At 46.5% G+C, this 22,407-nt stretch overlaps 1 pseudogene; it reads left to right on the forward strand.

The window, feature by feature from the left end:
- Positions 1 to 21,200: 21,200 nt before the first annotated feature.
- On the forward strand, positions 21,201 to 21,297 carry LOC127233655 (uncharacterized; annotated as a pseudogene).
- Positions 21,298 to 22,407: the final 1,110 nt, after the last annotated feature.

Here is a 22,407-nt window from a genome sequence, read left to right on the forward strand (position 1 = left end):
GGGCAGGTGGCCGGGCTGGTCAATGAGAATCGGCAAAACGGAGCGGTTGGTCTGAAACTCTAAACCCCGAGGTGCGCTTTGGGAGTCCGGCAGCTCAGAACTGGGAATAAAAAGTCCTTACCTTGTGATAAGAGAAAAGAAGGTCCTTCCTCTCCTGGTTCCAGGGTTCCCAGTGAAACCGTGTCTGTAGCCATTAACGGGTTTCTTCAGATCAACAACAAAAATGTTTCGTTTGAAAGATTGAATTTTATGTGCACCAGTGTTTGGATTCATGTATGTATGTATGTGTACTGCATGCCTAATGCACATGGAGGCCAGAGGAAAACATCAGATTCTCTGGAACTGTATTTATGGATGGTCGCAAGCCACCACGGGAGTGCTGAGAGCTAGCGGCTCATCCACCTCTCTAGCCATGGTCTTGTTTTGTTTTTTGTTGGTTTTATTTTTTTGTTGTGAAACCACCCAAGCTGGCTTTGAACTTGTGGCGTAGCTGATGATCTAGAACTCCTTCTTCCCCTTTGCTTACTCCCAAGTGCTGGGATTTTAGGAATAAGTTGCCACACCCAAGCCAGCTCACTCTAGCTAGATATCTAACACCTTGTAATTAAGTCTCCTGCTATGTATTAGTGTTCCATACTCATGAGGGTTCATTTCTCTCCTGGATGACCACATGGCAAATGCCAGGTAATACATCTAGCACCAGACAAAGTCATTTCCAGAGCACAAAGAAATGGCTATTCTTGTTGATAGGTAACCCTTACCAAATGGGAAAGGAAAATTACATCCAAATGAAGAAGGGCTGTAAAATAAACATTCATGTTACTCCTGTTTTAAGTCTGATTTTTCTCCTTTTTTTTTTCCCTCTCCTTTAAAACATTTTTTTTTAAATTTCCATTTTATTTATTTAATTTGATGAACAAAGTATGTTTTCCCCAACTCTTTCTAATTGGGTGGTCCCTGGTAATGCAGGGAGGAACACGGAAAAAAAAAAAAGACACCAGCTGAAAAGTATGCTGTGCTTAGCCAGGTGTGGTAACTCACGCCTGTCATTCTGGCACTTAGGACACCGAGGCAGGAGAATCACCCTGACTTAAGGCTAAAGAAAAGCAAAATGGGCAAGGTGTGTCTCAAGGCTGATGTGAGAGCCGTCACCTTTGCTAATGTGGAGACTAACCTCTCCCGTATGTACTCCCAGCCCGCACCTGTGGAGCCTTACCCGCTTAAGACTGCCACGGCCTCTGCCCCACTACAGATGAGACTCAAGCTGAGGCGGGGAAAGAGTTAGGAGGTCGGGTACCCTAAGAGGTAAAGCCAAGCCTGCCCCTTCAAAGTCCAGCACTTAGCAAATCACTGCCAGACCTGCTAAGGTGGGGCCGTTCCTTATTACACACTTCACTCCTCCCTTTACAACCACAAGCAAGGCGGAAGTGCCCGCTGGACCCCCGACCACTAGGGATGTGTCCTACCCCTCTACTCAGGGATCTATTGACCCTATAGGCACTAGGTTCACCTCTACCCTGACACGTGCCCATCAGTGCAGCAAATCCAATATGGAGCAGATGTCTTTGTAGAGGGCTCCCAGCTGTGGCGCAGCCTCCTGAGCAATAGATGTCTCACAGGTGAACAGCGGTGACTGATCTTCCTCTGGGGAATTCTTTGCTGCCTTGACTAGGGCTGAGTAATTGACCCTAATGGGAACGTGTCCTGTTTTCAGACTGTTTTGATTCATGTTAATGAAGTCAGAACAATGGTCTTTTGAGAAGGTCCTGGGCTCATCATGTAATTAAGCAGCCTTCCTTGACCGCTAGCTCCAAACATACTGCTTGAAACATATTCTTACTGTTTAGGGGTTTGAACATTATTTTTAAATCAAACAGTATGACAACTCAATGGTCTTCATTTTTTTTTTTCAAGTTGCTGGATAAATGAGGTATTTTGTTTTGTGAGCTTGAATAGCAACAAAGACATTTTTGTGTTTGTAAATGTTACTGTATGCCGAATATACTGGATTATATGATAAACATCTCACACTAACTGGGCATTTTAAAGACCATTTCTTTCAATGTGGGAAGTTTTGGCCCTATACATCTGTTTTTGGTTGGGGATAAAGTCAGTTTCTTGAGTCGATTACCTGAAACTCCTAGGTTTACCTCTTCAGAAGGAAAACCTCACTCACCTGTTCTAACGGTGAGTCAAGTCAGCTAATAACAATAAAAAGACTAACAAGAAGCAAAAGCATGTTGTAGAAAACAGAATTGGAAAAGTCAATTAGAGTTACCACTGTGAGCAAACACAGTCCCAGTAGATTAATAGTATAGACTTCAGAGATGGACCAGAGTATGACACTGGACAAGAAGTTTGGTGTCTGAAAGGTAATGTCTTCACCTATAATATTACACAGTAGTTAGTTATGTCACCAAGTATGAGAATACTTAATGATACTTTATGTGTGCTGGATTATATTTGGTTAAGTATTCCTTTAAGCCCGTTGAAAGCAAAGAAAGACAACTATATGGATTTTATTTTATTGATAATACTTATTCTATTCATTAATAATTCTAAAAAACGTGACCATCAACCTCATCTGATGTTGAGTATTCTCCAAATATATAACTAGAAATAAATTGGTGTTTTCTGTGAACCAGAAACTGGAGGGAGACAGAGCCATCCCTTGCCCGTTCTTACAACAAAGCAGCCAGCCCGTGACGAAGTTCAGCAGGACAGTGGCTGTGAGCAACCAGAGCAAGAGACTGCACTTGCTGAGGGTGATAGTCACGTGGCTGCTTTGCTGTGGGAGACTGGACACCATGGGAATGGGTTCTTCTCCACTGGGGTGCAGTTGAGAGAGGGGGTCAGTTTCTCTGCTCACACCTCTTTTACATACCTGAGCTGAATGTCTGTTCACTCAGTAGAGGAGTTTTGTTTTGCTTTGTTTTAGTATAAAAAAGGGCTTTTGGAATTTGGGAGAATGTTGGGAAATTTAAGTACCTGTCGGTTACAGCTCTCTTCCTCCCCGCCCAGCTGTAGAACTCCCGTGCTCTCAAGGTTGATCAAACAAGGCTGTTCTCATAACTTTCCGGTGTGCAGTGTCCGTGCCTTGACCCAGGTGTGGGTGGTGTATGATTTCCTCATGCACCCATCCCCTAGCTTGGGTATATAAGCCCTTTACTCTCTATAATAATAGGTGGCAGCTTCCTCTTCACTTCTCGTGGTGGTCTGTTAAGTGTTTCAATCCTGACACCATCCACAAGCTCGTTACTCTGGCCACCCAGGTGCAGCAGGAGAAATCAGGTTCACAGTAGACTGGCATCCATGATATCATGGGATTAGTGGGTCTTTGGCATATCCTAGGACTTGAATCTGGCAGCTGCAAGGGACAGCTGTCTAAGTAGACAGATTCGTGGGACCTCAGTGTTCCTACAGTAGGTGTGGTAGGTATTGTGTCCTCAGCTTAGTCAAAACCCAGGGTGTGTCCTAAGGAACTGTGATGTGCAGCATCACACGGCACAGGTACACGGCATCACGGCCCAGGTACACCGCATCACAGCACACCTACACATCATCACGGCACAGGTACACAGCATCACATAGCCCTCTTTTGGTTTTTGAGTCCAGTTTTGGCATGGCAGCTTGAAATGCTTTAGAGTTGCTGTGGCATGGGGAGAGAAGGGATAATTGCATTGAACTTTTATAAACTACCCACAGTTTATGAGATGAAGCATCGAACTTAGAATCAAGTCTATACAAAACTTCGTAAATGATACTGGGCATCATATATATTAGCATAGAAAAAATTTTGTTGATATATGAACATCAAGAATTATTTTAAAAGAAAAAATACCTCCCTTATTTTTAATAGATTACAAAGTATGAGATTTTTACAAAACAATAATAGATGTTTCAATATTCAGAAAATATATGATGTCCCTCGTTCATTTTCTTTTTAGAGAAAGTCTCAAGCTCCCTATGTAATGAGGTAAAATAACCTTGAGTTTCTGACCCTCCTGCTTCCGCTACCCTGGCTGCTGAAATTATGGATGTAGCGCCTAGCAGGGTCTATAGGGTGTTGGGGGTTGAACCCAGGACCTCAAGCGTGCCAGGCAAGCAAGATACGAACCCAGCAACATTCCCAGCCCTCCAACATGAGAACTGAAGCAATTTTCACCTTGTTGATTTGTCGGCTTAAAAGAGCTTAAAATAAATAACAGTATTTAGAAACAAGATGGTTGGCCCTAGTCTCTAACACAGTGTGTGGGGACACTGCTTTCTAGTTTTTGCAAATGATACTCTCTCCAAGAAAAAAACCCCATACACTCTCATTCACTGTGGTCTTGCCTGGACCCTTGAGATAAACTGTGTGTGTGTTGACATTTGCAAATTCTTTCCAGAGATTTGTAGTTTGTTCTGGATTCCCTTCTAGCGTGGCACTTGGGGTTGAAAGCATGTTCTGCTGGCACCTTGCTTGAGTGTTACATACCCTCCCCCCATCTTCTTCTTGACAACTGTGCATCCTTATTCTCAAGTGCTAATAAAACATGGAGTAAGATTTTAATAGGTCGTGTGACTTTTCACATCCTTGACAAACATACACACACCCCACCCCTGCTATAGGGCATGAACTAAGGACAGAGTTCAAGGCTACCCTGGGCTACACACAAATCATCCAAATCAAGATCCAGGCCAGGGTGGGCTTTTGAAACTATCTCAAAAAAGCATAACTAATTGGGACTTGGTGGCATACATCTATTACCTGGATGTTCAGAAGGCAGAGGCAAAATTGTAGCCACAAATCTGAGGCTAGCCTGGTCCTAGACAGAATTCTAGCTACATAGTGAAATTCTACAAAAACAAAACTGCTTCACCTTGAGCTTGCTTCTAGAATAGTCAGATGGTGTGTTTATAGTTTTCTCCGCCTGACTGCTGCAAGACAGCAAAGAGGGAAGTCGTTTACAATTCTCTTGAAACTTCTACTTCCCAATCCCCACGCCCAGTTTCATCTGACCTAAACATGTTAGAAACCGACTTTTTTGTTTGTTTTGTTTTTAGAGACAGGGTTTCTCTATGTCCTGCTGTTTCTTCTGGCTGTCCTGGAAGTCACTTTGTAGCCCAAGCTGGCTTTGAACTCACAGAGATCCGCCTGCCTCTGCCTCCTAAGTGCTAGCACAAAAGGCACGTGCCACTGAAAGACCCGCAGAGCGTGGAGTGTGGACCCTCACGCCCCGACTCAGGAAAGGCCTCCCCACAAAATCACTCACGAGAATCAGTCTTGATGTAAAAGCATGAGGTCTTTTATTATATTCCAAGTGCACCGCGCAGGGCCAGAGGACTAAGGACCACGAGGGCGGAAGTAAGATAGCTTTTACAGGATTACAACAAAGCCTGAGCATCTTAAACCAATCATCTCATAGCATCCAGAGCCCTTGCGGTGCAGACCACTCAATTTAAACCATCCAAGCCCTCACTTTATAGACCAATCAGTTTCCTATAGCCCCGGAGGTTTGCATTCCGCGGGTCCTGGGTTGAGTGACAAAGCTCACGTACTTACAGGTCCTGCCGTAAACCGCAAAGAATGTGACCTTTTGCCTATTTACTGGCTGAGGGCAGGGTCTGGAATTTAAGGTTTAAAGTTCTAGCTTCCTGGGGTCATTGGAGAGATAGGATGTACACCACTGTAGCCCAGTGTGTCTCGGTTTTAAAATATTAAAACTTCCTTGCTTGCTGGATGCCCTTGGGCAGCCTGTACATGCCACTGATAACATGAATCTGACCTCTTCCTCCCACTGCCCACAAGCCCATGTCAAGACAACCCAGAGCCAGATCTTAAAACAAGACCCTTGGGCATCAGAAAGTGGTAACGTCACTTTCCAATCTCACTACATGTCAGATGCCAGAAAATGGCGTCCCCTGGGATTGAAGTTACAGACTACGGTTGGCCACCCTGTAAGTATTAGGAATTGAGAGTGAGTCCAGGAAAGACAACAGTGCCCTTGACTGCTAAGCCTCCTAGCTCTTAACTTTCTAATATAGGGTAGCAAATCGGGACTCCATATTCGGAAATAAATAAAACCAGCTGTTCGCCAGGTGGCACATGCCACCTTCAATCCCAGCACTCGGGAGGCAGAGGCAGGTGGATCTCTGAGTTCCAGACCAGCCTGGTCTACAAGAGTGAGTTCCAGGACAGCCTCCAAAACCACAGAGAAACCCTGACTCTGAAAAAACAAAAATAAATAAATAAATCAAATCAGCTGTTCATTTGTCAAGATCCAAATTCCCAAAGGAAAGGGCTTTTAAAAAGCGAGACTTACATAAACGGTAGGAGTGAAGAAAACTGCTGAATTCCGGGTCCTAAAGAGGGTGTCTAGCTGGAAGCCTGTTTCCTCCTTCCCGGCTCCTGGCACCTTGGGGTCCTTTTTCCACGCTGGCTGCAGTCTGAGGACTGGGCCCTCCCTGGAGAGGAACCTCACTTCTGAGAGTGTTTACTCTAGTCCCTCTCTAAGTGGCTACCTGTCAGTTTTCATTTCTGCGGACCACCGATGACAGAGTACCTGGAATCAATTCCCTAAGAGCCCCGGAGGTGGAGGGAAAGACTTCAGAGGTGGTCCTGGCCTCTTAGCGGAGTGGGATCGTAAACACACCCATAAAACGTTCCATTCAATAACATCTTTGCCAAAGCAAATGGGTCTCCGTATGCCACTCACACGGGGCCCAGGACTTGTCATCAATGCTGTCTCCATGGTCTGATGTGATTCCTGTACTGAAATCTGCACTCTTCCGGACATAAAACATCCAAGGAAAGTCTATTCATTTGGCTAGTGTCCGCACTAGTGTGTTTATTCCTGATGCTGCCATCAGCACTCCCTGAGTTTAGTGTTAACGCAACTAATGATTGGTTGATAAGTCACTAAAAAGCTGATAGACTGAAATGGGCATGTCTGCTATGACAGTGTTGAGTTTTTTCTCATTCCCAACAGATTCAAATTATCCACGTCATGTAAAGCACTTTACACGTACTTAATCGTGCATAAAGATTTTCCCCACTACATTCTTAGGGACTAAGCATCTTATCGTCCCCCCCCCCTTTAGATAAAAGACTTATGCAATAAATACCTCAGGCTGTCCTAGAACTAACTCATTGTGAGCCAAGGCTGATCTTGAACCGGTCCTCCTGACTCAGTCTCTGAAAGGCTAGGGATTACAAGTGTGTGCCACTACAGCTGGCTAAGTTTCTTTTTTATTGTTTTGACACAGGGTCTTGCCTAGAGTCATACCACCCTGAACGTGCGGATCTCATCTGATCTCTGAAGCTAAGCAGGGTCAGGCCTGGTTAGTACTTGGATGGGAGACAGGGTCTCACTATGTAGCCCTGGCTTATTGTGGCCCCCTGGCATCAGTTGGGATTAAAGGCTAGTGCCAGCATGCCTGCCTGGCTAAGTGAACTGTGGACTCCTTACAGGAAAGGTTAGCTGCTTCTTTTCCTCCTGCTGTCCTCATCTCTCAACACACAATTTAAACTGTCCAGTCATCTGCTGCTTGCATAGCTGGGCCATGGCTATCGACAGGATCAATTTTGCTGGGGAAGGTTGTTTAGGATTTAGATGGGGTTAGTAATTCACAAGACAACTCAGAGAGTGGAGGTATGGTGCAAGTGTGTTTCTGACATTAGGTTCAGAATTTGACTTGTCATTTCTCTGTGTTTCCTTGGTGGGGGGGGGTGGGTGGGGGATGGGGGGGAATCTGATGTCCTCTTTTGTATACTTGTATACAGTCCTTACATACTGCATCCAGGTATACAAGTACACACACACACACACACACACACGCATGCATGCACGCACGCACGCACACGCATTAAAAATAAAATTAAAATATTTTTAAGATGGGTGTAGTGGTGAATGCCTTTAATCCCTGCACTTGGGAGGCAGAGGCTGGTGGATCTCTGGAGTTCAAAGCTAGCCAGCTTAGTCTGCACAGTGAGTTCCAGGACAGCCAAGGCTACATATTGAAACCCCACCCCCCGCAAACAAACAGAAAGGTTAAGTACTGATACCACACCACACCATACCCTTTGGCTTCCTTGAAAGGAACATTTGATTTTTGTTTTTTTGGTTTTTTTTTTCCATCCTTGTCACTAGCAGTATCCAAACACGCCGTTAAGACAGAATTGCAGGTCAGGGTGTCCCAGTTTGGGGGGGGTAACATTATGGCTCCTGGGGAGCAGATATGTCGGAGCTGGCAGCCGGTGGTCAGAACACCCTCTCAGAGCCCTGTCCCAGGAGCCAGCAACCGTCTTGGGCTAACCTCCCCCTACTTTTCTGATATCCATCCAGTGGAGTCATCTAATGTCAGCTTCAAGACCGTCCTTCACCACAAGCCTCAGGCGCCCAAGTACAGACAGCTGCGTGACCCTCTCCCAAACTCTGTGGGAGCCACGGAAAACTTCTGTGTAGGGGACAGTGAAAGGTCACCACAGAGTAGCCCCCTAGGGACGAGGGGCCATTTGAAACATTTCAGGCATCATCAGAGCTCTGAGTCGGAGGACATTTAATTGGCCTTGTAGTTTTCTGATCGACCCTCGAATTCAACACACTTTAGAGCACACAAGCCGTGAGTCCTCGGACAGATGCCAGTGGGGGCCAACCAGCCAGCTGTGCTCCTTGTGGGCGAGAGGAACAGCTGTCAGCCCGGTTGTTCTTTTCCTCTCCCTGAGGGTTTCTGAGACAGTTCTCATGCACTTGTTTGCACCACGGTGCCAAGACCATGGCCCTACGCCGCTGTGCTGCGGTTTAGATGCTGTTTGCTACAGCACTCTACCACTGGAGCTACAACCCCAGCCCCCTTTGCTTTCCAGAGGCATCCCTGTGTTTCTGAGGAGTACCTGGGAGTCAGTGTGCAACCTAGGCTAGCTTGGAAATGTTTTCCGGTCCTCTTGCTCCAGTCTCTTGAATGCTGGAATTAAAGATGTGTCCCTCTTTAATATCCGGCTCTAGTTCTCTCTGTTTTATTTAAATTTCTTATTTGCATTCTTTTAAGCCCAGAATTGTAGATGCTCCCCATGTTTGATAGTGACTATTTTCTGTGAATTTTTGTTACTCCTCCGGATTGTTCATGCTGTCCAGGTTGGTCTAGAATTTATAAATTCAGTGCATCCTCTCCCCTCAGCCTAACAGATAGAGAGGATTGGAGACGTGACATATCAGCAGGCTGTTCTTCGTTAGTTATGCTCCCCATGAAATCCCTTCAAAGGTGTCCATTACTTTCATACACAGGATTACTGCCTGTTAGTTGCGATGCCGGTTTTCAATATTACAAACAGCTGTGTCAAGTATGGATGGAAACCTTAGCCTACATCTCGATGGCTTTTCATTCTACTCTATTCTCTCCCCGGTCATAAATGGAACTAGCACAGGTCAGAAGGGAAGATGCGAGCCCAGAGCTCAACGGCATAAAGATGGGGCCATTGTGCTCAGATCAGGGGCAGAGTCAAGGGTGGCTGTCTCTGCCCTCCGCTCCTGTTTCTCTCCTGCTCCCCTAAAGATCATGGATAGCCTCCCGAGTCAAGTGGGTGCTGATTCTTTAAAAAATGCTGCGCGTGCCAGGCGTTAGTGGTGCACACCTTTAATCCCAGCACTGGGGGGGGGGGGGCAAAGGCAGGAGGATCTTTGTGAGTTCAAGGCCAGCCTAGGCTATAGAGTGAGTGCCAGGACAGGCTACAAAGCTACACGGAGAAACCCTGTCTCGAAAAAAGCTGCAAAGCTGCACGTTGACAGTTTTCTGCAGTAAGAAAGGTCCAAGTGGGGACCCACGGAGCTATGCATGGGTGCTGCTCCCAGGTGACACCCAGGCCAAAGCACCCCACCCTCCACATAGGGTTTGGCCAACGGTTAGCCCCGGCCGGCCAGTGGAGACGATGACACTCTTCCAGCTCCTTTCTCTTACTTGGGACCAGTAGCTCCCAGCTTGTGGTGAGCATGCGGTGTAGACCTCAGCTGGCTGGCACAGCTTCTTTCCAGGGGCCGCTCCTTCCTTCTGTTTACCGGGCATCCTGAAACACCCAGGCTTGCGCTAAACCACAGCCCACCCAGCCACCGCGCCACCCTGTAGGAAGGCCAGCTCTGTCCGACCTCTGGACGTGCTGAGGATACAGCTAGAGATTGGCTCTTTGAGAACCTGTCTGCACGCCTGGACAGCCTGGACAGTGAACTGGGATGTGTGGGTGGGGCTTGTTGCCTAGGAACAAGGGCAGACATCAGAGAGGAGTTGCTGGGAGCAAATTTGGTGGGACTGCTCTGTGGCTGAGTTACTACAGCACGGTGATGCAAATCACCGGCCTGCAGCATTTTCAGGAGATGGGGTCTACTTTTCTTTCTCTCCTCTAGCTCCTTCCTTTTTCCTCCTGAGATAGGCTCACTGTCTATCCTAGACTGGCCTCCAACTAGCAGTGGCCTCAGCCTCTGAATTTATGGGCATGGACCACCACACTGGCTTTGGTGATGGTTTTTGTTTAAACCTAATCTCCTAGTAGACACCCTTCCCCACCGTGTGACCTTCTTGAATGCACAAACTTTCTCGTGACCTTATTTACGAGCTATGGAGTGCACAGCTGTGAGTTTATATGTAAAACATACATCACGGGGTTGGAGGCACGCCTTAGCCATTAAGAGCATGCACTGCTCTTGCCCAGGGCCTAAATTTTGTCCCCAGCCCCCATGAGTGGATCACAACCACCTATAACCCAGCTCCAGGGTAACTGACACCTTCTTCTAGCCTCCTAGGGCGCCTACACTCACATGCATGTTGGTATGCTCGCAAGCACACGCGCGCATGCGCGCGCGCGCGCGCGCACACACACACACACACACACACACACACACACACACACATGCACAAAGTTGATAAAGCCTATCCTCCCTCCCTCCTTCCCATCTTCCCTTCCTCTCTCCTACCTTCCCTACCTCCCTCCCTTCCTTCCTCCCTACAGTGCCAAAGTCCTTACACACTCCTGGCTAGCCTAGCTCTTACTATGAGATCCAGACTGGTCTCTAACTTTGCAACCCCCATCCCTGGGCATCTAGAGCGCTGACAAGGACATGAGCCACCATTCCCAGCTTAGAAATTTGATTTCACAAAGTAGTTTGGTAATTTTTTTTTTTTTTTCTTAGACAGGGTTTCTCTGTGCAGCCCAGGCTGCAGGCTGTCCTGGAACTCACTCTGTAGACCAGACTGGCCTGAAACTCACAGAGATCCACCTACTTCTGCCTTCTGAATGCTGGGATTATAGACATGCCACCACCCCACAGTGAGGTGCTATTTTTTAAATCTTGATTTTTGGTGAGGACATTCCACTTTACCCTTTTTAAAAAATATAAAAATATAATTATATTTTTACTTCATATGCGTGAGGGTGGAACTGGAGTTACAAACAGTTGTGATCTGCCATGTGGGGGCTGGGAATTGAACTGGGGTCCTCTCTGAGAGCAGCCAATGCTCTTAACCAATGAGCCATCTCTCCAGCCCTTACCTTTTATTTTCTAACTTTCTGAACAAACCCTGGGTGCTGACTGAATACTTGCACTAACTCCCACTAAAGGCTTCTTACTAGAAATTGATTTCTTGTTTTTCAAATGCCTTTTAGAATAAATATTCCCATTCCGTTCATATTGGAAAAGAAGTGGCGTGGTTAATGGGCATCATCAGAACGTCTGTGTATGGCACACGCACAGCTTTCTGCAGGCATCATATTGAACGTGCGTCCTCTTCAGAGAAAGACCTTGAAGTGTCATTGCTTTAGAAAACACAAACTGGGAAGAACATCCATTAATGTCCTAAAGCAAATGCTATAACAGACTTCCCAGGGGAGACAAGGGTTTTACTGGTCTCTGGGCACAGGAATCCATTTGTTGACGCATACGCTGAGTGTGATGAGCTGTAAAATGATTTCTGTTCCCAACCATGCTCGGTGAAAGACTGCCTTCCCACCACTCTCTGGGGAAAACACCCGCATTTTTTTTTTCATATACCGTCACACGCATACTCTTTGTCCATTTGATGAAGCCACAGAGAACAATGTAAACTGGGGGCCAATTTTAGATGGTCAAAGGTGGCAGGGATACCGTTAGCGTTAAGGCCTCGAGAAATGTTGAGCTGGGGAAGATAGGTTTGAAGTCGGTGGATCTCAAGGAAGAGTCCCAAAGGCACTAGGTAGAAGTTCAAAGAAATGCCAGTTCTCTTCATAACCTTAGCCAGCAGTATCAGAGACCTGGGGGGTGGAGGTGGGGGCGGGAAGGGGACCACGATTTAGACATAACCTCCAAGAGTTTGAGCCCTGAACACAAGCTACCAGGCTAGTATGGAGTCATGGAGTCATGATGCGGCGAGACATGATTTAGGTGAGCTGAAAATATAAATTATATAACCCATTTCAAAACTTTAGTGTAGGAAAAGAACACACACTATCTCATGCTCATCAATAATTTTCTTTTGGGTGCATACTACAATGATACTATTTTTGATAGGTTATGATTATATAGAATATAGTATTCAAGTTCATTTCACTTGCTAATTATTATTATTATTGTGTTGGGGATTCAACCCAAGGTCTTCTGCATACTAGTATTCTCCTGCTTAGCTGCACCTCCAGCCTAAGCTTTACTTTTCACATGTGACTATCAGGGACTGGAGAGATTGCTCAGTGGTTAGGAGCACTTGCTGCTCTTTGTAGAGGACACAGGTTCAGTTTCCAGCATCCATACGGTGGCTCACAACTGTCTGTGACTCCATCCAGTTCCACGGGCCCCGACACCGTCTTCTAGCTTCCACAGGCACCTAATACATGAAGTGCACATACATATATACAAGCAAGCACTCATACCGATACAAATCAAACTTAAAAAAATAAAATGTGACTATAAGCCAGGCACGATGGTACTTATTTGTAATCCCATAATGTTGGAAGTAGAGACAGAAAAAGTGCAAGATCAGTCTGAGCTACACAAGACCCTATCTCAAGAAACAAAGAACTCTGGGTGGTGGTGGCGGCGCACGTCTTTAATCCCAGGAGACAGAGGCAAGAGGATCTCTGTGAGTTTGAGGCCAGCCTGGTTGTAGGGCAACCAGGACTGCTTACACAGAGAAACCTTGTCTCAGAAAAAGACAAAGAAGAAGAAGAAACAAACAGCAACAAAAATTACTGGTAGAATTTATTTACTTATACTTTAGACAAGGTTTCAACTACTCCAGGCTGGCTTTGAACTACTTGCTCAGTAGCCAAGGATCGTTTTAAAATCCCTGATCTTTCTGTTCCCATTTCCTGGTTGCCAAGGTTTAGGCATACACCAGCATGTCCCAGCTTTATTCATTTTGAGATTTTTGAGACAGGATCTCACTTGTGTAACCCTTGCTGGCCTGGAACTCATTACATAGACCAGGTTGGCCTCAAATTCACAGAGATACAGCTGACTATGCTTAGCTTTGATGTTTTATTTATTTATTTTTGTTTTTCGAGACAGGGTTTCTCCGTGGCTTTGGAGGCTGTCCTGGAACTAGCTCTTGTAGACCATGCTGGTCCCGAACTTACAGAGATCCACCTGCCCCTGCCTCCCGAGGGCTGGGACTAAAAGTGTGTGTCACCACTTTAGTCCAATAGAACTTAAGAGGTTCTATTGGAAAGGACTGTTCTGGAATATGGAATATTGAAATAGTCTCTCAATGTTGGAGAACTACATTCCAGGGCATAAAGAAACATGGGACAGACAATTAGAATGTAATTTATTTATTTGCTTTAAGAAGGTCGTTGCTGGCCTTCAACTACTTGCTGCTACATGTCCTGTTTACCACAGACAGTCCCTCTTCATCTATCTCTATGAAAGAGAACATTTACCCCCGATCATATTATGAAATAGTACAGTTGTGGCAAGAGAAGAAGCTGTCGTGGAGAGCACGCCACCCTCACAGACGACCTTGGGCTCACTGTGCCGAACGTGGCTGATGTTTAAAAGTAAGATAAAGAAAAGGCGATTTGACAAACACCAGAGGGACTTTGTCTTGAAATAAAATTGCCTCCTTAGTTTGTCCTTGCACAGTTTAGCACCAGTGCCCGTATTGATCAGAATTAGGAAGTTAATAAGGTTTGGGCTAATTAATCAGATGGGTAGGGACTGGAACTGCACTGCAAAGCTTAATCAAGTCATCAAAGCTCTCAAGCCACGAAGGAGGTAATTAAAGGAAAAGGATGCCCGTTATATAGTATCAGGAGCCCAGGAGAGGCCCGAGCAACATAGAGAGCCTCCATTTTCTCCCGTATGCTTTCCTGGTATAAATCAGCCTCAATGATCACCCAGCATTGCTCAGCTTCCTATCAGAGGATTAGGCTGAATGGATTTATAAATCACTTCGTTGGGTCATTTGCTCGCCCTAGACTAAATGTCAATGAAACTGTACTTGTGGCTAACAAATACAAGTCCTGGCCAGATTCTGCAGAAATGAGTTCCTTAGGATAACCTGCAGTTGTCATTAAGGGCTACAGCAATTTTGACATACAAGCAATAAATAATTCAGTAGTTGGTCATCCAGTGGGCTCTCAGCATTCTGCCTCCAGGCTCATGCCACACGCTGCGACTTTACCAACAACGGGCATTTACTCAGATACAGCGTAATATGAGGCAAATGCCGGGCATCTGTGCCCACGTTGCTTTCTCTCAAAGCTCGTCATTGCGCCTCCTGGCACTCAGGTGGCAATGGGATGGGGATAGTGTGAAGGAGAAGGAGCCTGGAGTGTGTTATGTGAATTAGCTATCTGGGACAGGGTTAGGGTTAGAAGAGCCGAGGGGTGTGGCCCTGGAAACTGCTCCTGTCTTAAAGCGTGCTGACCACAGGATCCAGGGACCAGACAGACACCAAATCCTTGTTATGAATGTTCCAGTGTTGAGGGATGGCAGAATTTTTGTTGTTATTGTTGTTTTGTTTAGGTTTTGGATTTAGAGACAGGGTTTCTCTGTGTAGCTGTCCTGGAACTCGCTCTATAGACCAGGCTGGCCTCAAGCTCACAGAGATCCACATCTGCCCCTGCCTCCTGAGTGCTGGGGTGAAAGGTGTGTGCCTGGCTGGCTCCACCTCTCTTTCAAGTCTCCCCTCTCCCCTTTCCTCTCTTCTTGCACACTGTCTGTGTGAACCGATGCAGTGAGAATTCTCATTTCTCCCCCTTGTTCCAATGACTCTTTGATTGCCTGATATCTTTAGAATTTACCGAGTCTTATTAAAATGTGAATGCGAATTGTTTGTCAATTTGAGCGTCTAGTCACTGTAAGTAAATGCGCCAGGTTAGCTGAAAGAAAGCTCGGAAAATAAGTAGGTAAAAGGAGTAAAGGTTTCCCAGCCCAAAGAAACATTCAAATGTTTGGGGAAACGATTGTAAGCCAGGGGTAGTGCCACCTTTAAAGCCAGCGCTTGGGTGGTAGAGGCAGGGGGGATCAGGAGTCCAAGGCTATTCTCACTACACAGCCATCTTGAGGTTAGGCCTGTGCTATATGAGGCCATAAGGGGGAGGGGGACAGACTGAAAAGATGCGCCAGCAGTACGAGCACTCTTCCAAGGTCTGGTTCCCAGTGTCTCCATAGCAGCACACAGCTGTCTGGAACCCCAGCTCCAGGGTATCCAACCTTGGTTTTTCTTGGCCTTAGTGGGTACCATACACATGCAGTGTACAGACACCAGCAGAATACCCATATGCATAAACTAATTTTTTAAAAAGCAGTGTGGGAGCGGAAGAGACAGCTCAGTGGTTACAGGCACTAGTTGCTCCCACTGAGGACCCAGTTTCCATTCTCAGCACCCACACGGCGGCTCACAGCCATGCGTAATTCCAGTAGCAAGGGATCCCGAAGCCCTCCCCTGACTTCTACAGACACCAGGCATGCACATGGGGCACACACATGCATACAGGCAAACATTCCTACACACACGCACACACACACACCATACACACACACCCCATACACACACACACCATACACACACACACCCCATACACACACACACACCATACACACACACACCACACACACACGCACACCATACACACACACACCATACACACACACACACCACACACACACACACACCATACACACACACATACCCCATACACACACACCATACACACACACACCATACACACACACACACCATACACACACACACACCATACACACACACCATACACACACACACACCATACACACACACACACCATACACACACACACACCATACACACACACACCATACACACACACACACCATACACACACACACACCATACACACACACACCATACACACACACACCATACACACACACACATACACACACACACACCATACACACACACACACACACCATACACACACACACCATACACACACACACACATACACACACACACACATACACACACACACACCATACACACACACACACCATACACACACACACACACACACACATACACACACACACACACAGAGATTTTAAAAGTGTAAATGGATAATAAAAGCCTCGTGATCACTTTGGCAATACACATACCAAACAAATATACCAACACATACACCAAAATTGGTGCAGAAAAGGTTTGTGTACCCCTTCACAAGGATGGCATACAAATTCATGACACATTCCTGTTTCTTTCTTCCTTTTTAAAAGTGGTCAGCTAGTGTGCACACGGCCCTGGGTTTGATCCGAACCCTACTATATATTGCTATGTGTGAGAAAAGAGTGTGGAATGTTACCTGTCAGACCTCACCTAAACATGCCTGCCACCACACAGGCCTGTATGTGTTTAAAAAAAGAATCTAGAAAAATAAACTAGCAGGATATTGGGGTGTAGCTCGTGCGCGGAGGCCTGGGTTGAATCCCCTGCATGGAAAAACTACACCCTTTAACCTAACCATACTCCGGGCTCAGTGCACGCCGGGCTATTTTCTCTCACCCTTCTGTATTTCTTCTTTTCCCTGGGAATTGGTCATAGTTTGTTTCTATGTTGCTGTGCTAAAACACTCACCAAAACCTACTTGAGGAGGAAATGGTTTGTTTCAGCTTGCAGCTAAAGAGTGGCACACTGGCAGATACCCCAAGACCAGGTTCTCAGCGCAAAGCCGATTTATTTGCCCCAGAGGGCAGGGAGTCAGAGACGAAGACAGGAGATAGAGGATGAGAGAGGGAGGGGAAAAGGGGCAAGGGAGAGGGGCAGGGATATTTACCCCAGAGGGACAAAGGACCCGCTCAGGATTGAGAGGAGACAGATGTGGCCCACAAGCAAATTGCAGTTTATAGAGAGAAAACCTATGTGGGGATGAGTTGGTTTGGTTTGATTGGGCGCGTTATAACCAAAAGGGGGCTTCTGATTGCTGGGCTTCGGTACTTTGGTAGCCTTTGATGGTCAGCCTCAGGAGGAGGTGGGCCCACTCCAGCCATTCACACAGTCCATCACTGAGGGGAGCCAGGCCAGGAACTAAAGCGGAAGCCACAGAGGAGAGCTGCTGATAGGCGTCAAGCTCTATAGCTTGCTGAGTCCACTTTGTCATGCAACCCAGGACCAGGTACCTGCCCAGGAGTGGCACTGCCCTCGATAGGCTGGGCCCTCGCAAATCAATCTGTATCAAGAAAATGCCCCAGCCAGGCGGTGGTGGCGCAGGCCTTTAGTCCTAGCACTCGGGAGGCAGAGGCAGGCGGATCTCTGTGAGTTTGAGGCCAGCCTGGTCTACAGCCTCCAAAACAATACAGAGAAACCCTGTCTCGAAAAACAAACCAAGCAAACAAAAGTCAAATCTGGGCCCCGGAGAGGTGACTTAGCAGTTAAGAGCCCTGACTGCTGTTGTAATCTGGGCAAACCTGGCCCCGCCTCTCACCCACCTGTGCACTGCAGGTGTATGTACCCTGGCTCTTTAAAAGAAAGGCCCCGCCCACTCGTGCTCCCCCGCTGCTCCCCTGGGGCACACAGGACCATCCCTGTCTCCCTCTTCTCTCTGTCTCTGTGTCTCTTTACCTCTTTCCTCCATCCCTCCCCTTCTAATAAAACTTCTCACTTAAGCTCAGTCTGCCTGGCGTGTCTGTCCCCTCCTAGGTCACCCTCGCCTGCCATGGAATCCGCCAAGGTTCAGCACGCATATTATCATAACAGAGCACCAACAGGGTGCTGCTTGCACGGGCTCCAGAGAGCGGTCCTGGCACAGTGTGGGGGGTCCGCCGCTGGCAGCTAGAGCATTCACGTTTCCTTCCCTGGGAAGGTTCAAATCGCTTCCCTGACTAGTAGGTATGCTTTGTTTCGTCCCAGTGTGTGGAACAGGACTCCCTAGAAAAGGGGCTTTCTCTTGAAAATACAGTGTTAGATATACCCATTTACAATAATTTCTATGTAAAACAAAAATTCTTGAATATTTATCGTATTTTTCTGATTATAATGACATCACTTTTTTCCTTCCCGCTCCTCCCTCCAAAAACTCCCACAATGCTCCTCCTTGCTGTCCATCGAATTCATGACCTCTTTTTTTCTTTAATTATTATATGCATATGTGTGTATAGTTATATATTCCTAAAAGCATCCTGCTCAGTCTGCGTAAATGTTACTTGTGTTATGATAATATGCGTGGTGAACCTTGTCGGATTCCATGGCAGGCGAGGGTGACTAAGACGGGGACAGACACGCCAGACAGACAGAGCTTAAGTGAGAAGTTTTATTAGAAAGGGAAGGGTGGGAGAGAGTAAAGAGACACAGAGACAGAGAGAGGACAGAAGAGGAGAGGGAGACAGGAAAAGTTCGGTCTGCCCCAGGGGAACGGCAGGACAGAGAGTATAAGTGGGCGGGGCCTGTCTTTTAAAGGGATCCTTTGCACCTGCGTCCAGACTATGCAACCTTGGAATCCTGGGCTGACCAGGGCACTGCCTGAGTGCATTCTGCCAGGAGACAGAGGCAGGCTAGCATAATGCCTGAATCCTCAGAATTTGTAAATATGTTTCCAGGGCTGATCTTTGGTATCGGATACCAACTGGTACCTGGGGAAGACTATCTCTCCCACTCTCAGCATACTTAGGTGCCTGTCGCTCTTTGTGCAGGGTTGAGGCCTTGTGAAATTTTCCTGTTCACGCTGGCATGTCTATGATCCTTGCTCAGCTTGTGTTTGGGCAGTTGTGTTGGTGAGACTTTCCCAGAGTAGTTTCTGACATTTACCAGGAGACACAGACTCCCAGATCCTCTGGCTCTTACAAAACACACACACGTGTGTGTGTGTGTGTGTGTGTGTGTGTGTGTGTGTGTGTGTGAGAGAGAGAGAGAGAGAGGGGGGGGGGAGGGGGCTCATGTAGTCCAGGCTGGGCTTGAACTCTTCATCCTGCTTCCCTTACTCCCCAAATGCTGAGATTACAAGTATGAGTAGCCATGCCCTGCTTCCATGAAAATCTTTATTAGTAATTTAGAAGTTTTGGTGAAAGACGCTAGGGTGACTGAGGAAATTCATCCAGATGGTTTTTTTTTTTTTTTTTTTCTTACAGCTCAAGTACAAAGACCCATTCCTCTTAAACTTTAATTATCAGAAAATTGATCGGGTGTCAAAAAGTGACAGATTAATTGCACCCGAAGTCCAAATGTGTAAGAGACTGACGTCTGCCTCCATGTTTGGCTCAAGGCTCATAGACATGGGCTGTGTTGTCTTTGGTGTTCCGCCTGCATGTATGTCTGTGTGAGGATGTCAGAAGCCCTGGAACTGGAATTATAGACAGCTGTGAGCTGCCACATGGGTGCTGGGAATTGAGGCCAGGTCCGCTGGAAGAGCAGCCAGACAGTGCTGTTAGCTGCTGAGCCCTCTCCTCAGCCCCGATTGTCTTAGCTTTTTAATAATTGTATGCTCATATCACTGGCAGCCATGGACTAGGGATTCAGCTCAGCAGGCATGCCTCTGCTGGATGCGTTCAGTTTGCAGCGGTGTAATAAGAATAAAGACAGAAGGGGCCTAAATAGATATTACAGGGTGTGTGTGGGGAGTCTGCGTGGGCGGGGGGGGGGGGGGATCTGGTACAGGGAGGGTGGAGGGAGAGACAATTGGAATCAGGGGCATCTCTGCGATGAGCTAGAAACCTAGTTCAATGGAAACTCCCAGGAATCTACCAGGGTGACCCTAGCTACGACTCCTGGACCAACCATCTCCTGTAACCAGGCAATGGAGGGATTGGGAACCCAACCCAGCCACATAACCTCTGACCTACAACTTTCCCTGACTACAAATTCAGTCTGTAGTCCAGGCTGGCCTTGAACTGATAAAGAGCCACCTGTCTCTGACTTCCAAATGCTGGCATTACAGACATGCATCACCACCACCCGGAGAGAAAAATGTTTTTAAAAAGGGTTTTTTTTCCCTGTGATTGGAGATACTGCTTGTTGCAAGTGGTAAAGCTCCGAGTTAGTAGTTTCCATTTCCTGCTTCCTATTAAAGGCACATAGAGACTAGACTAGAAAAAATACCAAGCAGGACTCAGGAGCCTTTCATGTATGGGGCTCTAGAGCAGGAGTTGGGTTCATAAGAGATGGGGAGGGGGGTATGTATTTTGATTGACTGGACTGTATAATCATTTTCCTACTGTGCATGTTTTGCATACCTGATTATAGGCGTAAATTGGCAAATAGAGGATTCTTCCCAAAAGCTCATTTGAGGACTCACCTTCTCCAGTTTATACCAGACTAGTTCAGACCTGACTGGCTTTAGATTAGGGTGTATTGAGGAGACATTTGAATAGAAACATCCAAGTTTGATGGTCATCAAGCGAAGGGGAACTTACCCATTGTTCAGAGAGGAGTATGCACAGGGAGCTTGAGGAACCTTGTACAGATGCAGGCCAGAGGTTGCCAGGCATTTTGTTCAGGGAAAGGTGTGTGTCGATTACCTGCAGGCAAATGAATTGGGCTGCTCAGTGCATTGTTAGAATTGAGAGTGGGGGTTTGCACAACACAAACACAAATCCCAGGTTACGTAAGTGCTGCTACCCCCTGCTTGGTTACATGATGTTTTAGAAAAGTCCGGATTGCAGGAGCCAATCTCCTGAAGAAAAAAAAGAAAGGGAGAAAGAAAGAAAGAAAGAAAGAAAAGAAGAAAGAAAGAAAAGGAAGAAAGAAAGGAAATCAAGAAGAGAGAAAAAGAAAGGTGGCCTTGTCATCAATGCACGTGTCAGCACCAGTATATTAAAATTGGAATGACAGAGAAGATTAGCATGGCCTCTCTGCAATGGCATATGAATTCATGAGGTGTTACCTTTTTTATTCCCATGGTTAGAGAGGGGAGATCTTGAGAGGACCTAAAATTGTATCCAGTGTTTTGAATTATATAATTAAAAATATACAATAAAACAATAAAAGGCTTATTACCATTGACTTTTGGTTATCTTTGCTTACTCCAGTTTTTGTCGTCTTTGTCTAAAACTAATAACAAAGAAGCCAGAAGATCTAAGTTAGTATATCCAAGGCAAACCCTAGAATCTCTGTGCTGTGTCTAATAATGAACCTAGACTTTTGTTGCGTTTTGTTACCTTTTGGGCTTTGTTTTGTGTGTGTGTGTGTGTGTGTGTGTGTGTGTGTGTGTGTGTGTGTGTGTGTGTGGCTTTTCCCAACACAGGCTTTCTCTGTGTAGCCATGGCTGTCCTGGAACTCGCTCTGTAGACCAGGGTGGCCTAGAACTCAGAGACAGATCCACCTGCCTCTGCCTGTCGGGTGCTGGGATTGAAGTTGTATGCTATCCTTTCCTGGCCAAGAAGTGTACATATATTTTTAAAGATACAGTCAGAGGTTAGAATTCCTTTTACTTTCCATTTTATTTTTTGAGGCATGTTGGCATATAGCCCAGGCTAGTCTCAGAACTTATTACATAGATGAGGTTGTCCTTAAGTTCCTAATTGTCTTGCCTCTACTTCCCAAGTACTGAGATTATAGGTGTTGCCGCCCTGGATCAGATAGATTAGAATTTTGAAACCCCAAGCCAAGGAATGTCAGGGCAATTAAAAGCTGGAAAGGCCACAGGGTGGTCATAGTACACACCTTTAGTCCCAGCACTCAGGAGGCAGAGGCAGTCCAGCCTGGTCTACAGAGCGAGTCCCAGGACAGGCTCCAAAGTTACAGAGGAAACCCCTGCCTCGAAAAACCAAAACAGAAAGCTGGAAAGGGCAAAGGTTTCTCTTTGAGAGCTACCAGGACCTTCCCTGCCCAATGCCTTGATTTCAGGATTCTGGCTTCAAGAACCATAAAGGCCTGTGTGTCTGTTACTGTAAGTCTTTGGTTTGTGAGACCTGGAAAGGCAGCAGTGACCTTTGCCCCGTCCTTTGGAGAACAGTGCAGGTGAGTCCCAGTGCCCGTAGGACCTCGTTAACAGGATTTACT

Source organism: Phodopus roborovskii, unplaced genomic scaffold (assembly GCF_943737965.1).
Source record: "Phodopus roborovskii unplaced genomic scaffold, PHOROB, whole genome shotgun sequence".
NCBI lineage: Eukaryota > Metazoa > Chordata > Mammalia > Rodentia > Cricetidae > Phodopus > Phodopus roborovskii.